Genomic DNA, 15,023 nt, shown 5'->3' on the forward strand with positions numbered 1-15,023 from the left:
TACAATTATGTTCCTATTTAGGTATTAATTACGGTGGCCGAGAGAGCTCAACGCGCTGCAAATGAAGAAAACACATGCAGATAGACAAAACACCAGCAAATAAAGAAAACATCTTCATCAGTTTGACAACACATGCGCTGCAAACTCCACAACACTTACAAATAGATAAAGATGTCTTTTTGTAAGTGTTGTGGAGTTTGCAGTGCGTTTGTCTTTTTGTAAGTGTTGTGGAATTTGCAGCGCATGTGTTGTCAAACTGATGAAGATGTTTTCTTTATTTGCTGGTGTTTTGTCTATTTGCATGTGTTTTCTTCATTTGCAGTGCGTTGAGCTCTCTCGGCCACTGTAATTATTTATTTATACTTGAAATATACCTTAAACTGTAACTCTTTCCATTTTAAAAACATTTTATTCTAGCTTCATGCATCCTTTTATCATCACTTGAATGTGGGTATGTTTCATTAAAAAAGGCAACATTTTAAGCAAAAAGCTGAGAAAAATTGCATTTTTGTCAGACTACATCCGGATCAGATTGAAGATCAAAACGTAGGTGGAGTATATCACGTCCATCAACTCCCCAAAGCTTCACAGTCATTTCCTCTTCATGGGTTCAACCTTTCATTCAGTAACGTTACGCAGTTTTTATTTATATGCTGTTTAATGTGTGATGATTACGCAAGCAGTCTACTATCACTTGTTTCAGCTTTTTCTTCTCCTGTGTTTTGATCCCGATTTTCTGTACTAAAAAATGCGTAATAGCGCCCCTACTGTATAACAGTGAAAACAAGGATAGCCGGAAAATTCAGTCAGTGCTGGGGAAAGAGTAAAATAGATTTGAAGTAAATTCATATGTACACTACCAGTGGATTAGCCTACACAAAAATTCAGCTACACAGAATTAGGAACATTTCTGTTTTTTTATAAATCAATATTTTCAGATAGTGTAAGTTTATTAGATGTGTGAAAAAATTTATTTAATAGTCTACTCAATCAAAAGAGTAAACCAGATTGCCAGGTTTTCACAACAAAACCCACCCAATTGCTACTCAAAACTAGCCCAATCCCATTTCAGGGGGTAAAATCCATGTTTTTGGCAGGGTTCCCCTGGTAAAATTCATATTCCAGGTGCTAAATATCATGTTATTTGAGGTCGCCTCAACTCGTGGACATGAAAAACCACATGTGACAACAGTGTAAAGTAGCCCAATTCCACAGGAAAACTGCAGACTTGCCATCACTGGAGTAAACACAACTACCTTTCTGTCAGTATAAATCAAGTGTACTTAAGTGCAATTTCAAGTAGGCCTATATTTCTGAGAAGTAGCCTGCATAAAGAATATTTCTGAGAAGTACATAAAGTAGACTGAAAGTATACTTTCTTATTTTTTAGTTTAAAAGAAGTACACTTAAAGGGTTAGTTCACCCAAAAATTAAAATTATGTCATTAATGACTCACCCTCATGTCGTTCCAAACCCATAAGACCTCCGTTCACCTTCGGAACACAGTTTAAGATATTTTAGATTTAGTCCGAGAGCTTTCTGTCCCTCCATTGAAAGTGTTTGTACGGTATACTGTCCATGTCCAGAAAGGTAATAAAAACATCATCAAAGTAGTCCATATGACATCAGTGGGTTAGTTAGAAGTTTTTGAAGCATCGAAAATACATTTTGGTCCAAAAATAACAAAAACTACGACTTTATTCAGCATTGTCTTCTCTTCCGGAATCCTTTCTATTTAATTGATTCCATTGAATCCTTTCATCTGTCGGCATTGGTAATGCACTTTTACGTCGCTGTGGTTGTTTTTGGGGATTAGGACATCTGCGACATGCACACGTACGCACCATTTAAAAAAATATAGCAATACCAAAATACAAACAATGTAGAATAGCTTGAATACAGCGTGCGTCTCCCTCAGACTGTAAACGAAGCTCGGGCGCAACGGATAACACGTCATCAGCGTCTTACGTCAGCAGCGTCACTGCGGAGTCGTGAACCACACTCCGGAGCAGAAGGGGGCGGTAATGCACCAATAAGCTGGATGCCAACCGCCGTAAAACGGGAAAGAAGAAGAAGAATGCTGAATAAAGTCGTAGTTTTTGTTATTTTTGGACCAAAATGTATTTTCAATGCTTCAAAATGTCACGGATGTCCTAATCGCCAAAAACAACCACAGCGACGTAAAAGTGCATTACCAACGCCCACAGATGAAAGGATTCAATGGAATCAATTCAATGGACAGGATTCTGGAAGAGAAGACAATGCTGAATAAAGTCAAAGTTTTGTTGAATAAAGTCAAGTTATTTTTGGACCAAAATGTATTTTCGATGCCTAAAAACTTCTAACTGATCCACTGATGTCACATGGACTACTTTGATGATGTTTTTATTACCTTTCTGGACATGGACAGTATACCGTAACCGTACATACATTTTCAATGGAGGGACAGAAAGCTCTCTGACTAAATCTAAAATATCTTAAACTGTGTTCTAAAGAAGGTCTTACGGGTGTAGAACGACATGAGGGTGAGTCATTAATGACATAATTTTCATTTTTGGGTGAACTAACCCTTTAATATAAGAGCACACTTAAATAAACTTCTTTTTCATTTACAATTTAAAGTAATATTCTGGGTCCAGTATGAGCCAAGCTCATTAGATAGCATTTGTGGCATAATGTTGATTATTATTTTGACTAAAAATAATTTATTTCCCTAAAAAAAAAAAAAAAAAATCTGGGTTTGGAGGGAGCAAATCTATAAAAAATGAATAAAAATACTCATTGTTTCGATAATTCATTTTTTTCCTTTAAGAAAATAAGAGATGAGTCTTTTTTTTTTTTTGTGATAGTCAGCACCATGTCACAAATGCTGTTGATTAAGCCTGGAATACTGTTGCTGTTGTATACATTAAACAAATTATTTTATTGACTACTATTCATAATTGAGAGTTAAATTATGAAACAATAAAACACAAAGAAGCTCAGTAGCCTTTCTAGTCAAAACAAATGTTTTCAAGCAAGCAAATTCGCATGCTTGCTCTATCAGTGGAGATATGCTTTATCCTGCTTATGACCTCAGCGGCCACTGGACGTTACTAAGTCTCGTTGACAAACTGCAGTACAACAGTTTGTGTTTAACTGATTATATGTCCAGCACTGTTCTAGGAAATTTGCCTCATATCTTTATTGTTTCCTAAGGTTATAGTCTTAATTGCAAAATGACGTCTTCATAACGCATTTACCAAAGAAACGTAATCCTAGTCTTGAACATTATGATATAATGGATAACCGAGACCCTGCGATGACGTGAATTCACGGCTGAATTGTTCCACACCATGCAATCCAGCCACTAGCAATGAAATGGTACGTTTTAATTTCATATTACAGGGATGCTATTATAACGGTAAATTATAACTGAGCATTATCATTTCCTGTTTGACCTATGCAGATTTTCTTTTCATAAATACACCCTGATGCCTTCAGCACTCACGCCCGGTTGCGTGGCAGTCAAGGGTTTGGCTGCAAGCTGATTCTGTGTCTGTTTCCTGATTATGGTGCTTGTGAAAGACATGTCCCAGTACAAACCTATGAAAAATCAAAACAATATGCATGAAAATACAGTTATTTAAGTGCAAATGTCATTATGCTGATTGGATTCATCTGTAGAAACAATCTTATTTTTCTACCTACATGTGTTGTGAAATTACTAATTTTGTTTAGTGCAGTTCTGTGAAGCTGCAATTCAGAATAGCATTATGAAATACTATGCAATGGCTGGCTGAATAAAAACTGGAACTGTAAATTGGAAATATGACAAAAGGGCCAGTAACCGGTGGGCTAATTATGGATAATTAGTGTTTCGGGATAACCATAACCCTGCCAAAACATTTTTTCAGCTCCAGCAGCTGCGGTGGGAGCAGAAGAAGGGAGGGTGCGGGGTGTTAGAGGGAGTTATTTTTACAGCGACAAATATTTGTTGTTAAGGTCTTCATTTACAAATGGAGGTATCCCAAAAACAAGCATGTTAATTCCCCATTCAGCAATCATCCATAATTGAAAACTATATTTCTGTATGTTCAGATGAACACTGCTCTGCAAAGTCAAACTGACCTGAAAAAAAATCAATGATCTGGAAACACACAATCATTCATAATTTAATAACAAACCAAGAGTAACTATGTGTACAATGAACAGTGCTGTGTTCCTTGACCATATTTACATGCACGCCATTTTCCAATTAAGGTCCAAGACTTTATAAAAAGGTATTTTATGCTGCACAGTTATAGGAAAATGATTTAAGAGGATCCCATTAAGATGACCATGAGCTTTCAAAAAACTGCAGTCCAATTTGACTTTTTTTCCTTTAACATGCTTACTGCTACTACTCTGCTGTTCGCTCTCGCGCTGCTTACTCATATATCTAGTTTAAATGTCTCATTTACCGTCATATGCCATGCCAAACGCTCTTCCAGAACGCGTTTAGTAGGCTACAAGGCACAAACCGAGTCAAAGCACGTGCCTGTCGAGCAAATCAACTCGTTTCGTGTGATCTGTTTGGTCTGGAAAACGAAACGCGCAGGAAAACCTTTGAATGCCGCATGTCCACGTTTTGTATCAGCTATCTACACTGCAAGCGACGCGACAAAACTACGAGGCTCACATTATTGTCTTTAAACGATTAATACGGCATTATTTTCAATTGACATCACGCGCTTGTAGAACACGCAGTTTGTTATTAGCAGCGTCGCTTCGCTCGTCGCGAGCAGTGTTTACCGGGTGTGCTAAATATGAGGACATTATGCAGAGCTCAAACGATTACCGACCTCATCACTTGTCTGGACTTGATGTACCGTGCGAAGAAAACATGTTAAATGTTAAATAAGCCCTAACAATATAGCATGAGCTGCACGCTCCGTCAACTTAAGTCAAATATTGACCATGACTAGAATTCACAACAAGTTAATGAAACGACCGGTTGAAAAGGGATCTGAAGGTTGAGCATCAACCACTACACAATAGTACATTAAAAAGTAAAATGACAAGACAAAATTTAGCTATGAAATTGGACCATACTCACTGTAGAAAAGACTATTCCAGTGGTGCACAGCAAGTCTCACCAGACGGGAAAAAAACAGAACTCACCTGTCATGCAAGAGGTGTCCAGTTTTCCAAATGCTAAATATTTGTGCTCTGGTAACAAAAAGATGATGTAGTCGCACTAAGTCAGCTATTAGCTGTCAGTCAGATGGAGAGGGAGGTCTTGGAAACCTTTGCATGCCCTCTTGTGAAGAATCAGTCAACTTTTTTGTAAAGGGCACTCAAGACTCACTTTATATACAAGAAGTGGTGCATGGTGTGTGCGTGTGATTAATTGGTCAGCTTTTACATCCCCTGGGGAAGAAGTGCAAAACGTAGGAGTCACATTACAGATGCACAGCACAAATATTAACCTGCAAACGAACAATCATGTACGAACATCGTGTCCGTCGCTGTGTTGTGGGATAGTCTTGACTTTGTTTTTGATGGAAATGTGGATCTAGAAGGGATAGATCACTTTAAAATTAAAGGATTAGTTCACTCAAAAATGATCTGTCATTTATTACTCACCCTCATGTCGTTCTACACCTGTAAGACCTTCGTTCATCTTTGGAACACAAATTAAAGGATTAGTTCACTTTCAAATTAAAATTTCCTGATAATTTACTCACCCCCATGTCATCCAAGATGTTCATGTCCTTCTTTCTTCAGTCGAAAAGAATTTAAGGTTTTTGATGAAAACATTCCAGGATTTTTCTCCATATAGTGGACTTCAATGGAGCCCAAACGGTTGAAGGCTTTAAATAACAGTTTCATTGCAGTTTCAAAGCGTTCTACACAATCCCAGATGAGAAATAAGAGTCTTATCTAGAGAAACCATCACTCATTTTATAACAAATAATTACAATTTTATACATTTTAAAGGTGCCATCGAACATTTTTTTTTCAAGATGTAATATAAGTCTAAGGTGTCCTCTGAATGTGTCTGTGAATTTGCAGCTCAAAGTACTCCAAAGTTTTTTTTTTAATTAATTTTTTTAACTGCCTATTTTGAGGCATAATTAGAAATGTGCCGATTCATGCTGCGGCCCCTTTAAATCGCGCGCTCTCTGCCCCCTCCCGAGCTCTCGATTCTATCACTGCATAAACAAAGTTCACACAGCTAATATAACCCTCAAAATGGATCTTTACAAAGTCTTCATCATGCAGCATGTCTAATCGTGTAAGTGTGGTATTTATTTGGATGTTTACATTTGATTCTGAATGAGTTTGATAGTGCTCCGTGGCTAACGGCTAATGCTACACTGTTGGAAAGATTTATAAAGAATGAAGTTGTGTTTATGAATTATACAGACTGCAAGTGTTTAATAATGAAAATAGCGACGGCTCTTGTCTCTGTGAATACAGTAAGAAACAATGGTAACTTTAACCACATTTAACAGTACATTAGCAACATGCTAACGAAACATTTAGAAAGACAATTTACAAATATCACTAAAAATATCATGTTATCATGGATCATGTCAGTTATTATCGCTCCATCTGCCATTTTTCGCTATTGTCCTTGCTTGCTTACCTAGTCTGATGTTTCAGCTGTGCACAGATACAGATGTTAATACTGGCTGTCCTTGTCTAATGCCTTGAACATGAGCTGGCATATGCAAATATTGGGGGCGTACATATTAATGATCCCGACTGTTACGTAAAAGTCAGTGTTATGTTGAGATTCGCCTGTTTTTCGAAGGTCTTTTAAACAAATGACATTTATATAAGAAGGAGGAAACAATGGAGTTTGAAACTCAATGTATGTCATTTCCATGTACTGAACTCTTGTTATTCATCTATGCCAAGGAAAATTCAATTTTCAATTCGATGGCACCTTTAACCATAAATGCTCAGAGCTCTCTTCTTCTTCTTCTCTATTAGAATTCAGGCAGAGTAGACACTGCTAAGTGTATTACTGCCCTCCACATGTCAAAGTTTGAACTAAATTGTCATATACAATATGCTAGTGCAAGTATATAACAATTAGTTCAAACTTTGACCTGTGGAGGGCAGTAATACACTTAGCAGTGTCTACTCTGCCGGAATTCTAATAGAGAAGAAGAAGAGAGCTAGTTCAAGATGAGCATTTATGGCTAAAATGTATAAAATGTTATTAATTTTTTTTTTGAAAATGATGATGGTTTCTCTAGATAAGACCCTTATTTCTCGTGTATTATTGTGTAGAACGCTTTGAAGCTGCACTGAAACTCTAATTTTGACCTTCAACTGTTTGGAGGCCATTGAAGTCCACTATATGGAGAAAAATCCTGGAATGTTTTCATCAAAACCTTAATTAATGATATTAGTGGACAGTTCACTTCAGACTGTATGGATTTTTATTTTTGCTGCAGAACACGAAAAGGTATCTTGAAGAGGAACTGTTTTCATCCATAGAATGAAAGTGGGGTCCAAAACAATATTGACTCATTGGATGGACACAAAACACTGAGACATTCAAAATATCTTGTTTTGTGTTCCACAAGTCATACAGATTGACATGATGGGAGAATTTTCACTTTTGGGTGAACAATCCCTTTAATGGCAAGATTTGAGGAAACAACACAAATTCAAACTCAAAATTTCTTGTTACATCTGAAATGCTGTACATTCCCATTATCAATAAATGAACTATAATCTGTTCTTTCTTCCCATAGTTTATCAATGACTAATGACAAACTGTTTAAACCCAAAGTGTAATCTCCACGTCTGATCTATTGCATACGCTGGTGACTAATTGTCCCTTCTTACAAAAAATGCACATGTAGCTCTCCAAAACCACAAGCCTTTTAACTTAAAAGGTCAATTTAGTGAACTTTAGTCAAAAAATGTGAGGGGTCAATACTAGTTTGACTAGTGACTATCAGTTTTCTGCAGTGTCCTTTCACAATGAACTTACTCTGCTGAGACAATTATGACAGATCAGCACACTGTGAACTTAAAACACAACAGTATGTTTTGCATGAAATCAAGGTCATTTATTTTGATCATGATGACAAGATCATGCTACCCATTTCTAACTGGCAAATAAACAAGCAGTTCTTTTCCAACACAGAATAATCCTGTGAAAGCAGGGGATAATATATAATTAGGCCTTACGCATCTGCAGAATATTGATGAGAGTGAAGCCGAATGAAAAATGACCACCCTTTGTGCAGGTGTTCCGTGGGAACAATCGTCTCTGTGTCAGTGTTGTTAATAATTAGGGATCCTGTGACAGAACAGTGTTATGCAAACCTGCCTCACAAATATCTAGACAATTAAAGGCTTTTGATTGAGCATAAATAATGGCTCTAAAAGGTGGGGGAAGTAAAACATTTGAGAATAGCTATTGGTATAATTATATCCAGTATAATAACTAATTTGTTTGAAAATAAACCAGCAAATATTCTGTTTACCCATAAGTTTAACTTAATTTAATTGCTTAGTTGTTTGAGAATAAGTTTCATTTAACAAGCAATAAAATGAGAGATGTATACTTGATTTATATTTTAGGGTTTATATAGGATGAAAGACAGAATCTTTAGCATATATCACAGTATAGGTTGCTTAAAGGTGCAATATGTAAGATTTTTGCAGTAAAATATCCAAAAACCTCTAGGCCAGTGTTATATATTTTGTTCACTTGAGTACTTACAAAATCCCAAATGTTTCCAACTATTTGTAAATCGTGAGAAAATTGCAATTTTAGCCAAGGCTCCGGGACGTGTGAGTAGTCGCCTGTCAATGGCGTCAGACCCGCGTTACCATCGGTTTCCGGTTTTATTTTATAGAAACCATGGAAACACCAAAGACGCTTTAATATATTACATGTTTTAATAGACAAGGGAATAACTGTTTTGTTACGGTTATAGACAGAAAACTAATTATTGCTATATAGCTCAACACGTTTAGTCTTATTGTTAAAATTTTCTTGATTTTTTGCGAGTACCATGCTTTACCATGCCTCAGAGAAAAAAACTATTTTGTGAAGTAGCTAACATAGCATAATCAGATTCAGCTTTATTTTCAGTAACAGTAATACAGAATTTTCTCCTTCATACAATACGTTTTAAAATTAATTTCATACCATTTATCAACACAAGACATCCAGTATTTAATATGATATTCTAAAATCGATCAATCTCACTGCAGTGTGCAACAGTGTCTCACAGTATCCACTGAGCGAACGCACAGAGTAACCTTATAGCATCATTTTCAACACACTCAAATGTATCTAATATGATAAACGGAGCTGTGTTCCCTCTCATGACCGGAAAAGCGGAAGCAGTGCTGGCGACTGTGTCATAATAAAAGTTCAGCTGCTCGTGAGGCGTGTGTTGCACAATCGCTCCAGCGGCCTCGTTCGGCTCCTACAACACTCGTTCCTGCTCTGCTTCATACTACAGTAACGTTAATAATCGCATCCATGAACATTAGTCCTATCCCGATTGTTTCCACCGCCCATTGAGGTGAAGACCACATGTCCCAAGATTCCGTGCTCAAACTTGCCGTCATCAAGCTACGCCTTTATTTTTGAACAGGCCTCTAGCGGACAAAAATCGTACATAGTGCATCTTTAACCCAACTTGAAGATACACTTTTTAAAATGATGGAGTTCGGTTTACAGTTTTTACGCAGGGTGGTCAGGGGCAGAGCCAGACATTGTAAACATTCGGGGCTTAGCCCAAATCTATGTTTGTCCAAAGACATTTGAATTTTCTATTAACAGCTTTACTGACATGAAAGGAGCTTTTGTTGTCGTATTCTTGTTCAGAAAATGTACATTATTTGACACTGTAATTAGTAAAAATGTATTGAACGTACCAGCTCTAGAGGGGTCCGGGGGCATGCTCCCCCGGGAGAAAATTTTGTACGTTTTAAGGTTAAATGCATCAATCTAGTGCACTCTGGAAACTCAAAATTAAGAGCTTCAACACATTTACAGTGTGCAAATTGAACAAAGAAACAGCATTGACTTGTACCTGGACATTAAAAAGGGTTCAAACATCTTGTTTTACAATACTTTTGTACTCATTTCTTTTTTGAAATGTGCGAGAGAGAAAGCGCGGACGGTGTATGGTCGGATACTGTAGAAAAGCGGTATTGAACTGCTTAACGTATTTTAATAGAGAGATGTGTTAAGAAAAATTATATTTTGAGAGCACTGTTAAGAAACCTCTAACCTGAAATTCCTGCTTGCTGACTGTCTCGCACTCTTGCGGTTGACTGTGCTAGCTCCTCCCCTACCTGCTGCATATTCAACAGAGAGGAAGAAACGGAGTAGCCCATAGGCTACCGACAGCAAAGAAATGTATTCTATAGGCTAGATTATTTTTAAGGTCTATTTTTACAGGCTGTATGCAGTATATGCAAAGCCAAAGCGCAATGAAATAAAGCAACTTATGATTTCGGGGGTTTACATAGGCTATTGTCCAGTTTCATATTTTCTCAGTGACAGTCATTACATTCGGAGCTTGACTCAAAACATTCGGGGCTGAAGCCCCGGCAAAATCGGCTGGCGCCGCCCCTGGGTGGTCTCTCTCATGGTGCCCGCCATGTTGAATTCACCTGACTAGCCAAACTCTATAGTTTATTCCCATTTTCAAACATTTTCACTCACAAAATAAAAGAATCTCACAATTAAATAAATTCCCTATTTAAACAAATATACGTATAGGGCATTTCGTATATACGTATATTTGCATTGGTAAGCGAAAACCTTTGCTTTAATGCTATGCTTGCATCCACAGCACTAGGTGTCAGTACAATTAAATTTCTTTCATACATTTTCCTTGTCAAAGTAAATTGACTATCACAGTCCAAAAAGGCAAAAAGATAATAAATTCATCAGTACCTAAGCAGAGAAATATGTTTTGTTGAAGCAGATTTAATAAAAAACAAGGATAAATTAACATCTGGAATGTTTTTTTTCCCCATGAGTGAAAAAAAACATATTTTACAGAAGCAGTAAGGTGTACATAAAAATTAACCCTGGCTTTACATTGTTCATAATACACATCCAAAGAAGAAAAACAAAAACAGTAAATTCAATAAGTCGTCAGCATAAAAAAGAATCAGAGGGGCTGCTGGAAAAAAACAGGAGCTTTTGCCTGAAGCTACACGCTAACCTTGTGTGCATGGGGCAAGAATTCAATAAGCAGAAGATATTATTGTTATAAGCCGTCATCCAAATAGCTTAACTGGTTCTGGGCACCTGGCAGCTTGAATTTAAAAGTGAGTGCATAGAGAAATAATGAACCAAAAACAATATAATATGTATAATATCTCCTACAAACATGCTTTCTACATGTTAAAGTTGGCATGAAATTGGAACTTTTAGTCTTTTCTTTCCTATTGTGATGTACACTGATGAACCAAAACATTATGACCACTCATTGGTGAAGCAAATTTCATTGATTATCTCCTAACATTGCCACACTGGGTAGATTAGATGGTAAGTGAGCAATCATTTCTTTTAGGGAACATGTTGGATGCATGAGAAATGGGCAGGAATAAAGACCTGAGCCAAACCAGGGCCAAATTCTTATGGTCAGAGTATCTCTGAAATGGCAAGGCGTGTGAGTTGCTCCGGGTCAGCAGAGGTGAGAATTTGCCAACAGTGGTCTGAGGAGGGACAAACCACAATCCGGCGACAGGGTGTTGGGCGCCCAAAGCTCTTCAATGCAAGCGGGCAACAAAGGCTATCCCGTCTGGTCCGAGCCAACAGAAGGTCTACTGTGGCGCAAGTCACACAAAATTTTAATGAAGGTTAGGAAGGAATGGGAGGAGTGTGTCACAACACACAGTGTATCACACACTGCCACGTATGGGGCAATCAGAGTCCTATTATGACCCCTGTGCACCATCAAAAGCCCCTACAATGGGCACACAAGTGTTGGAACTGGCCTTGGAGCAGTGAAGGAAGGTCACCTGGTTTGAAGAGTCCCATTTTACTTCAAATGGATGCCTTTGTATGTGTGTGCCATTTACTTGGGGAAGTGATGGCACAATGATGCACTGTGGGACAATGACAAGCAAGTGGAGGGAGTGTGATGCTCTGGGCAATGTTCTGCAGGGAAACCCTGGGTCCAGCCATTCACGTAGACATCAATTTGACACGCTTAATGTTGCAAACCAGGAACACCCCGTCATGACAGTGGTGTTCCCTAATGGAAATCGCCTCTTTCAACAGAAAAAAGCACTCTGCCACACTGTACACATTGTTCAGGAATGGTTTGATGAACATGATGAAGAGTTGAAAGTGTTGCCCTGGGCTCCAAATTCCCCAGATCTCAATTCGATTGAACGTGTGCTGGACCGACAAGTCTAATCCATTGTGGGTCCACCTTGGAATAAAGGATCTGCTGCTAATGTCTTGGTGCCAGATACCACGGGACAGCTTCGGGGGTCTTGTAGAGTGCATTCCTCAGCGGATTGGTGCTGTTTTGGCAGAACGGGGAGGACCAACAGCAACAGTCAGATTTGTTTTGGCTCATCGGTGTATATCAGTGTTGAACGGCTTCTTGAACAAGAAAAAATGTCGGGCGGGACTTGGTTTTCTCCATTGGGAATTGATTGGATTGTAGTTGTTTGCTATTTCTGCGATCTCATGTGAGCGACAGGTTGTCTCGCCATTGTGCTGGTAAAAATGTCATCAGAGAAGAGAAGAAATGTCACTGCAAGATGGAGGGGAAGTTATTTTGATTCAAGAATGGTGCATTTTGATATCATGGTGACTGTAAAGTGTTAGTTCTTCCAAAAATGAAAATTATGTCATTAATTACTCACCCTCATGTCGTTCCACACTCGTAAGACCTTCGTTTATCTTCGGAACACAAATTAAGATATTTTTTGATAAAATCCGATGGCTCAGTGAGGCCTCCATTCCCCTCAAGTTAATTTAGACTTTCAAACGCCCAGAAAAGTACTAAAGACATATTTATGTGACTACAGTGGTTCAACCTTAATGTTATGAAGCGACGAGAATACTTTTTGTGCGCTGATTCGAACCACTGATTCGAAACAAAAGATTTGTAAAGCTTCACGACGCAGTGTTTTGAAATCGCCCATAACTAGATATTGTTAAATAAAGTCGTTATTTTGTTTTTTAGCACACAAAAAGTATTCTTGTCGCTTCATAACATTAAGGTTAAACCACTGTGGTCACATGAACTGTTTTAAATATGACTTTAGTATCTTTCTGGGCATTTGAATGTCTAAATTAACTTCCTGGCAATGCAGGCCTCACTGAGCCATCAGATTTCATCCAAAATATCTTAATTTGTGTTCTGAAGATGAACAAAGGTATTACGGATGTAGAACGACATGAGGGTGAGTAATTAATGACAGAATTTTCATTTTTGGAAGAACTATACCTTTAACATGTGAACTACAAAAAAAGATAAGAGTCATTGTCTCATACTTGCGTGAGCGTAAGAGGACATGAAACCAGGTGGTGGAAGGAAAGTGATCACAGCACAATGGAAAGCTCATGTAAATCGTCATTTTCCTCCTCTCAGACTATCTAGCAATTACTGTTCACATGATTGCTTGCCAGTGTGAGGGCAGAGAGCAAGAGAAGTTATTTTAGTTGCAAACCGGAATAAACAAAAGAACCAATGCTCATTGAGAAAATTCAGAGAGGAGGATATACACAAATGAATATTTGTATACACAGCGTCCCTATAAAACATTTGGACACTTAAACAAAATTGATGAATGTTTTGCATAAATGCCCATGTTAAAAATATGTTTTATGTGTTATTCCAGTTCCAAAAGGAGGTTCAAGTCAAATACAGCACAAAAGCAACAAGATTTGCAGGCCTAAAGGCTTTGTGCAACGTGACTCACAACAATCTCTCTGCCAATATAAACTTTTCCTTTCACCTTATGCCTCTCTCCCCCCTCCTATAGGACTGATATAAGATTTGAGTTTGAATGAAAATATGAGCTGCTCCTATCTGATGAGCCACACTCTAATTACTAGTTGAGTCATGTTGATCTCAGCCTCATGATCCTACTGCATCTTTTACCACCCGAAAATACAAGACCACACTCAGAGCACCCGGCCCAAATGCATCCCTTCTCTTTTTTTTTATAGGACGGCACTCACTGTTCCCACTATTAATAATTACTGGTTTAAAATATCATGTGTGGATTCTAATACACTGGTGACATGATGACACAGCAGGTCTTCCTAAAGCACTTCTTGAAGTGAAGCACAAAACAGATCTGATGGAGCTGCTGATTTGGATCTTTTAAGTTTTTTACCCTGTAGAATGAGAGAATATTTAACTCTGTTATTGAGAAAAAGAGCATCTTCTTGAGAGAATAAGACTAACATTTGACCAATGGTTTAAAGAGTGAAAAGGATCCAAGGCCAGTTATTAAATAACCAAGTTAATCTAATTTTCCTTTAAATTGACGCACTAAAAATAGCAGAGAAACTTCTAGGCACCGGCTTCACTTTGGTCGCACGTTTTGAACAGCACTTGGTATTTTCATTAAAGAGGTATTGTTAGCTAAACAGCTGCAATCTTTTTTGCAAGAATGCGAATGCAAACATTTATAAATATCTTGTTCTTGAATATTTGACAGACGAGGGGTTAAAGGAAATTAAATTATTAAAGATATTGAAGGGTTTATGTATTGTGTTTTTTTGTACTTTTTATGTAAGAATTGTTGGTTTAACTTAAAGTTACCTGGTTAACTTGAAATTTCGAGTTCATTGAAATGAAAAATTTGAGTTAATACAATGATTGATTTAATCAACAGAAACTCAAAATATTATGTTATCTGAACCACCTTAATTATCTAAGTTGATTTGACAAAAGAAAAAAAAATCTGATAAATCATGAAAATAATTTTTTACAGTGTAGGTATAACTGGTATGTATTAATTTAAATGCAGCAGCCTCCTTCGGGAAATGAAATAAAGACAAACTGAACTTAGGTTTCTGCATC

The 15,023-nt window shown here is 37.5% G+C and overlaps 1 protein-coding gene across 5 annotated transcripts in view; it reads right to left on the reverse strand.

Annotated features, from left to right (window-relative positions):
• Positions 1–5,290, reverse strand: part of slc4a2a (solute carrier family 4 member 2a) — a 41,638-nt gene extending 36,348 nt beyond the window's left edge. For all 5 annotated transcript variants that reach the window (XM_067364233.1, XM_067364231.1, XM_067364232.1 and 2 more), the window contains exon 1: positions 5,143–5,290. The gene's annotated coding sequence lies outside the window, so the exon portion shown is untranslated. The remainder of the gene's footprint in view (positions 1–5,142) is intronic.
• Between the last annotated feature and the right edge of the window lie 9,733 nt (positions 5,291–15,023).

Source organism: Chanodichthys erythropterus, chromosome 16 (genome assembly GCF_024489055.1).
Source record: "Chanodichthys erythropterus isolate Z2021 chromosome 16, ASM2448905v1, whole genome shotgun sequence".
Lineage (NCBI taxonomy): Eukaryota > Metazoa > Chordata > Actinopteri > Cypriniformes > Xenocyprididae > Chanodichthys > Chanodichthys erythropterus.